Genomic DNA, 6,000 nt, shown 5'->3' with positions numbered 1-6,000 from the left:
TCAGTGCACAAAAAAAAAACATGATGTAGGAAAATAAAATAAAAAGGACATATTCGTTTTGGGCACATGAACCCTTCAATGTTGATACTAGGTTAGGTACAGTTAAGTAAAAGTAATCATGCCCCGTGTCGTGATATGATAGAATCACGACACGGGGCATGATTACTTCATGAACAATTAATCAAAATCACAATCTTCTTTAATCTTCACCAAAGTGCCTTTGTTGCCAAATCCCATCGACACACAGGACAGAAGATACACATCCAGCTGGTGTGGAAGTCCTCCGCTTTGTACCCTCTCCGTGCAGGCAGCAACTACATTTCCTTAAAAACGACATTTCTAGGAGACAGAGTTGCACAGAGAGAGTTAGAATGTCACACGAGAGTGTTGAGGTCGTCGATGTGATGTGAAGGATTTGACATCAGATGAATAATTAACCAGCAGTGAAAGAACATCTGAAAGAACACTTACTATAAGCAGGCACAACTGTAAAAGTCTGTACATTATGTGTCGTAACAGGTTATTCAAGACGTTTTTGATAAACTGCACATGTCTGTACTTACAACTTGTAGCATTGTGTTGTCCTTAATCCAGTATTTAAAAAAATACATGTTATTGCATATATTTGAAAAAGATGAAAGGTTGGTATTCAGTTCAACTTACATCCACCAACAGAACTGCTGAATCAATAAGATTCAACTGTTTTTGCCCTAAACATAAAGAGGCTTTTTTTCTCCACAATTAATTTAAGATACTACAAAAGTGGTGTTGCACTGTAGCATGAACATGCTGCACAGAGTCTGTGCTATCAATTAATAGTTTATTTGCTCAGAGCTATTCCAGTCACTTTGCCTTGGCGAATATGTATTAATCTTAAACCTAGGGCTGCTTCTTTGCTAAGTGTCTTACCCATAAACTCAAGGGAGATGTTTCAAAAGACTGTTTTCTTTCTCTTCTGCCCACTGTGTGCTAGATTAGTTTGAGTCCCCTGTGAGAAAAAATGAATAAGCTGCAGTAAAGAAAATGAATGAATCAGTAAATTCATCACAACATAAAGAATGTAGGGTATGTTATGTAAGAAACACCCACAATAATGTGATTTATTGGATGACGTATGCCCCTGAGGGTGAGAGTGAGGGTTGTGTGCTCTGCCCCTGAAAGAAATCACTATAATATCCTTGTAATCAGAGACATCCTCTCAACCAAAGGTCTAAATAACGGACTTTCGAGTTAAGCCAGGTACATTTCTTTGAATCAAATGTTGATCTAGAAGCGTTTTGCTCATTTTATCTGTTTATTGCTGTGAGACGTTTGAGGACGAAACTAAACACATTTCTTAAAGGGCATTTCCTCAGAAGTGCAAATCCACGGCTTGATGCTCTGAGGAAGTATTTCTAAAAAGTATCCAGCATACAGTATATACCTAATAACTGTCTTTATATGACTACTGACATTAATGTGCAATCCAATCAAAGAAACAAGAGCTCTGTTTTCAGAATTAATTTTTTCTTTAATACAGATAAGAAAGTCCTGAGTCAGTGTATGGAGTTTCACTGAATCTGAAAGCATTGGTATTCAGTTAAACTTAGATAAAAGTAGATCCACCAACAGCAAATGTTGCATCAATAACATTGAACTGTTTTTGCCCTTTTACCCTCCAGCTGAACATAAAGAGGCATTTTAACATCCACTTACTGATCAATAGAAATGGTGTTTTAACCCCAGTAAACATTAATATACATTCATAAAACATAAAAAGTGCACAGTGCCTGGGTGCATTTATGCATGTCAGTCAATTGTATTGGTCAACATGTTATTTATGTTAAACGACTTCACTGGAAATTCCCGTGTTACAGCAGCACATGCTGAGAGGTAAGGAAACACATAAGAGACTACAATAAAATAAGACAATAAAGGAACTGGAGAGTTGACCTTTAAAGATGTGCAATACATACATTACTATGATAATTGTGTAAATATTTGTGCAGTATAGTACAACTCCAGCTATAATGTGTTATATATATTTAAACAGTATAAGAGAATAATAACATAATAAATCATGTTATATATAATATATGTGCAGGACACAGTAATAATCCTACATATAATACTATGAAGTATATCCAGTATAATATGATGTATATAATAATATAAAAGTATAATAACAACAATATGCTATATACTATAAAAGTATTATAGTATTGTTATACAGTGATATAAATAACATATTGCAATATGAAATAAAACAGTGTTATAAATATATTAGTGCTTCAGAGTGGTGGAAAATAACTACATTTAATTTAATCAAGTACTGTACTTTAATTTAATTTAAATTTATACTTCTAAAATATTGTACTTTTTACAATGATCTGACAGCTTTAGTTTGAGATAATATATGTGATCAGTTTATAAAATATGATACTGTGCTACAGAATAAACTATAAGTACATATGTCGACCTCCATCAGCTGTCACATGTTGAAGCATCGGTAATAATATTACAACAATATGATATATTTAAATATAAACTCTCTGAAAGGGAACATTCTGCACAAAAAGTAACTTTCTACTTTACTGAAACTGAATGCAGGACTTTTACTTAATTAAAAGATCTGAGTACTTTTTCCACTACTTCTTATACTACTATTACCAAAGTATATATACTTTTATAACTGAACTTTATGCATGTGCTTGCTATTTTCTCTTAAAAAAATCCCCCAACCTGCATGTGATTAAGAAGAGTGTTGTCAGTGTTTTCTTTCTTGTCCTGCTGGAGTTACACACACGCCTGCAGAAGCATGAACCCTGATAAACTGTCATCAAATTCTCAGATGACGCAGCTATCTTGGGTTTAGTAGAATAGCATCTAATCAGTATAAAGGAAAAGTTGTGAAATGGTGTGATAAGAACCGTCTCCCAAAGGTAAAAGCTTGTGTGGTTATCCATCATTCACATCTGCTCCTGCAGGACACTTGAAGTTTACATTGACACACCACTGGAGGGCTCATCTTTAGAGACTTTTAAGTAACGATGATATCTTTTACACAGGCAGGTTTATGGAGCTGCACGGTCCTTAAGAGTATCATAAGATTCAGTGTTGTATATCGTTTGGTGACCTTCCTGTGCAGCTATAAGCCTAAATACTTTTAAGCAGACAGTCTGGAAGATTATAGGAGCTGAGCAAGTTTTACGACATGCTGGGAAACTCTGACCAATATTCTGCATGCAAAGTAACCCCTATTCATATCAGGCCCTGGTATCGTCTATAATACCAGTAAATAATATTTTATGCCATCTGAGCAGTGACAATAAAGGTCATATTGGGTAGTGCAATATGTGGCGATAAAAGCCTTAGGGTTCATTGCAATATGAAGACACATTATATGTCTGCACTATGTGAACTGCAAGTGTAGGGGGGGGCGGTCGCCCACCCTGCTCCCCCCATGTCCACAAGTGCTAGCTTGTGCAAAATAGTTTTCAATGTTCGAAAAAAAGATAGTTGTGCAAAAACATATATACTTTTTTACTAGCATAGTAAATGTGAAAGACAATGACATATCACATTGGGTCATTGGCCCAAATTAGGGTCAAAGCCGTAAAAGACAGGAGTGAAATAAACACCATTTTAAATTGTAAACCACACACTTTACGTAGTTTACCACTTAGCTACATACAGACACTATTTCTCCACAGTCTGTGAAACAGGAGGTGTGAAGTGTGTTCATGTATAGAGGATCTATGGTCATCGATAGAGCCATGTGGCTATGAATATGCTCCAGTGTGCTGCTTTTATCTTATTTCCTCTCCTGTTTAGAAACTGTGTGAGGACTATTTTTGCCTGAGGTTGGCCTCTAATTTGAATTCCTATGGGACAAATATCTAAATCAGAATATTACATAATCCTTTATGCAGGTTGCTGACAGATTCGTTGCCTTGACTCTCACTCTAAAAGGGTGACTCAAGAAGCAGGAGCCATAGATGTTCTCGTAGACACCAACGCTCCTATTCCCGCGACATCACCATCCCACACTAGTGGGGCTCCACGGTGTGCGGTGTGATGCTCAGTCCTACACAGTAGCAGCTACAGGAGGCGTGCTCGTTCCTGCCACAGGAGCTCAGGAGGACCGGAGCAGCGGCCAGCAGGCTATTACCGAGCATTGGACACACCGTGAAACAGAGCGCTTTTTTTGGGGGTGCTCTTCCCCCGCCTCCCACAATCCAAAGCGATGGCATTTATGGATCGATCAACGGGAGCGCGTGAGTTATCCTCTTTATACAATTCGTGCGATGTCTTTTCATGTGATGGATACATTTTGTGCTAAAAGCAAACTGGATTTCTAACAACCATGTTTTAGTCGTATAGAACGTGCCGAACACATTCCGATGTAGGATTTTAATACAAATCATCATCTGCTGTGTTTATTTATTGTACGCGCAATTTATTTGCAGTGGCCACAGCTGATGCATACATCTCCTTAAAGGAGACGCGCGGCGCTCGGCGCTTTGGCAACCTCAGCATCACACAGAGCGATGCCATGGCCGCAGGCAGCCTTCAACTTCAGCTCAGTGCTGATAGAAAGCGGTCAGCAAAAGTAGCCTACATCTGTCGGGTACTTGTTCTCTGGCCTTGTTGTATCACTGCATGGTAGTATCCAAGTGGGAGAGAACAAAACAGTCTTATAATAAAAATCTCAGAATAGCCCTCTACAAAGGTTTCGCACATGAACTGACAACCAAAAACAATCAGTTTATGTCCCCACTGGAATATACTGTACAATACATATATATTTTCCAAAGAAACTGGGTTGTTATCTAATGTCTCCTGTAAAACAATAGGTTAATTTTTTGAAGGAAAAGGAGGTGCTCATAGGGCTGTTGGAACATTTTGTCTTGGAAATACAAACAGACTAAATATAGATTTAAATATTGCTCATCCTTTCTTCTTATCTTAGTAAAGCTTGCATGCAAATATAGAAACTGTAGAAGTACTGTAGTACTGAATATCTAAATGATGCTGCTTTACATTGTTGTATATGGTAGAGGTAACGTTTTATAAAGACATCACAGCTGAACTTGCATTGTATATCACTTCCTTGGGCAATCCCTAAATGTTAGGCTATAGTAATAGTAAGCCTGACAATATAAATATTCAAGCCCTCTTTTCTGTACTGCAAAAAATTCAAACCTTGTGTGAATATTTAGGAATGTTATAATAATTTTTTTATTTGAAAAATGTGTATTTAATTTAAAACACAAAAAAGTGAAGCCTTTTAAGGGAAAGGTGTCCGTGGACTGTTGGACCCTTCTGTGCAGTATTATTGGCTTAGAAATACAAACACTGTACATAAGACTACATGACGGAACAGAACGGATGTCAACCTGCTCGTGGGCTCGTGGTGCAATGAAAAGTAACAGGGATTGCCAAAGTCTGCACAAAATGTTGTGCCAAACCATCTAATTGTTTCTAATCAGTTTGCGTAAGTCCCCGTAGGGAGCAGGATGGGGTGGATGGAGACTGCTGTTCATGTTCCGTGAGAAATCAAAAGTCAACATTGAATTCTTTTGTCCATAACTTTAATGACGTAACTTACATACATATGTTAAGCCAAATCATTAACTTAACCTAACCAAGTAGTTTTGTTGCCTTTTTGTTAAGTTTCGTTTCAATTTAAAACATTAACCGCGTGTTTAAAACTGCGTCTGTGGGAGAAAATACGTTTCCATTCAAACGTAATTGACTGGAGGCACTAGATCAAGTGAGGGGATCATAAAGCCAGTTGGATCCATCCATGAAAATATGTTCATAGCAGACATGTCACTCAAAACCCGACATGCCAACCTGCTGGTGGCACTACAGGGAGAGCTAAGGGATCACCTAAGTTGTTACAGTTGATACCGTGGGGAGCATGGATTTCTGTACATAATTTCACAATCCACCAATCGTTGTTGAGATATTTCAGTTTGCACCACAGAGGTGGACAACTGCCACATCCTCCTCCAC

At 37.7% G+C, this 6,000-nt stretch overlaps 1 protein-coding gene across 1 annotated transcript in view; it reads left to right on the top strand.

Annotated features, from left to right (window-relative positions):
* Window positions 1-3,981: 3,981 nt before the first annotated feature.
* tbkbp1 (TBK1 binding protein 1) overlaps window positions 3,982-6,000 on the top strand; it is a 59,402-nt gene continuing 57,383 nt past the window's right edge. Inside the window, exon 1 of the mRNA XM_029456334.1 lies at window positions 3,982-4,256. The gene's annotated coding sequence lies outside the window, so the exon portion shown is untranslated. The remainder of the gene's footprint in view (window positions 4,257-6,000) is intronic.

Source organism: Cottoperca gobio, chromosome 19 (assembly GCF_900634415.1).
Source record: "Cottoperca gobio chromosome 19, fCotGob3.1, whole genome shotgun sequence".
Taxonomy (NCBI): Eukaryota; Metazoa; Chordata; class Actinopteri; order Perciformes; family Bovichtidae; genus Cottoperca; species Cottoperca gobio.
The sequence above is the reverse complement of the archived record's forward strand: the minus strand, read 5'-3'. Positions and strand labels throughout refer to the sequence as shown.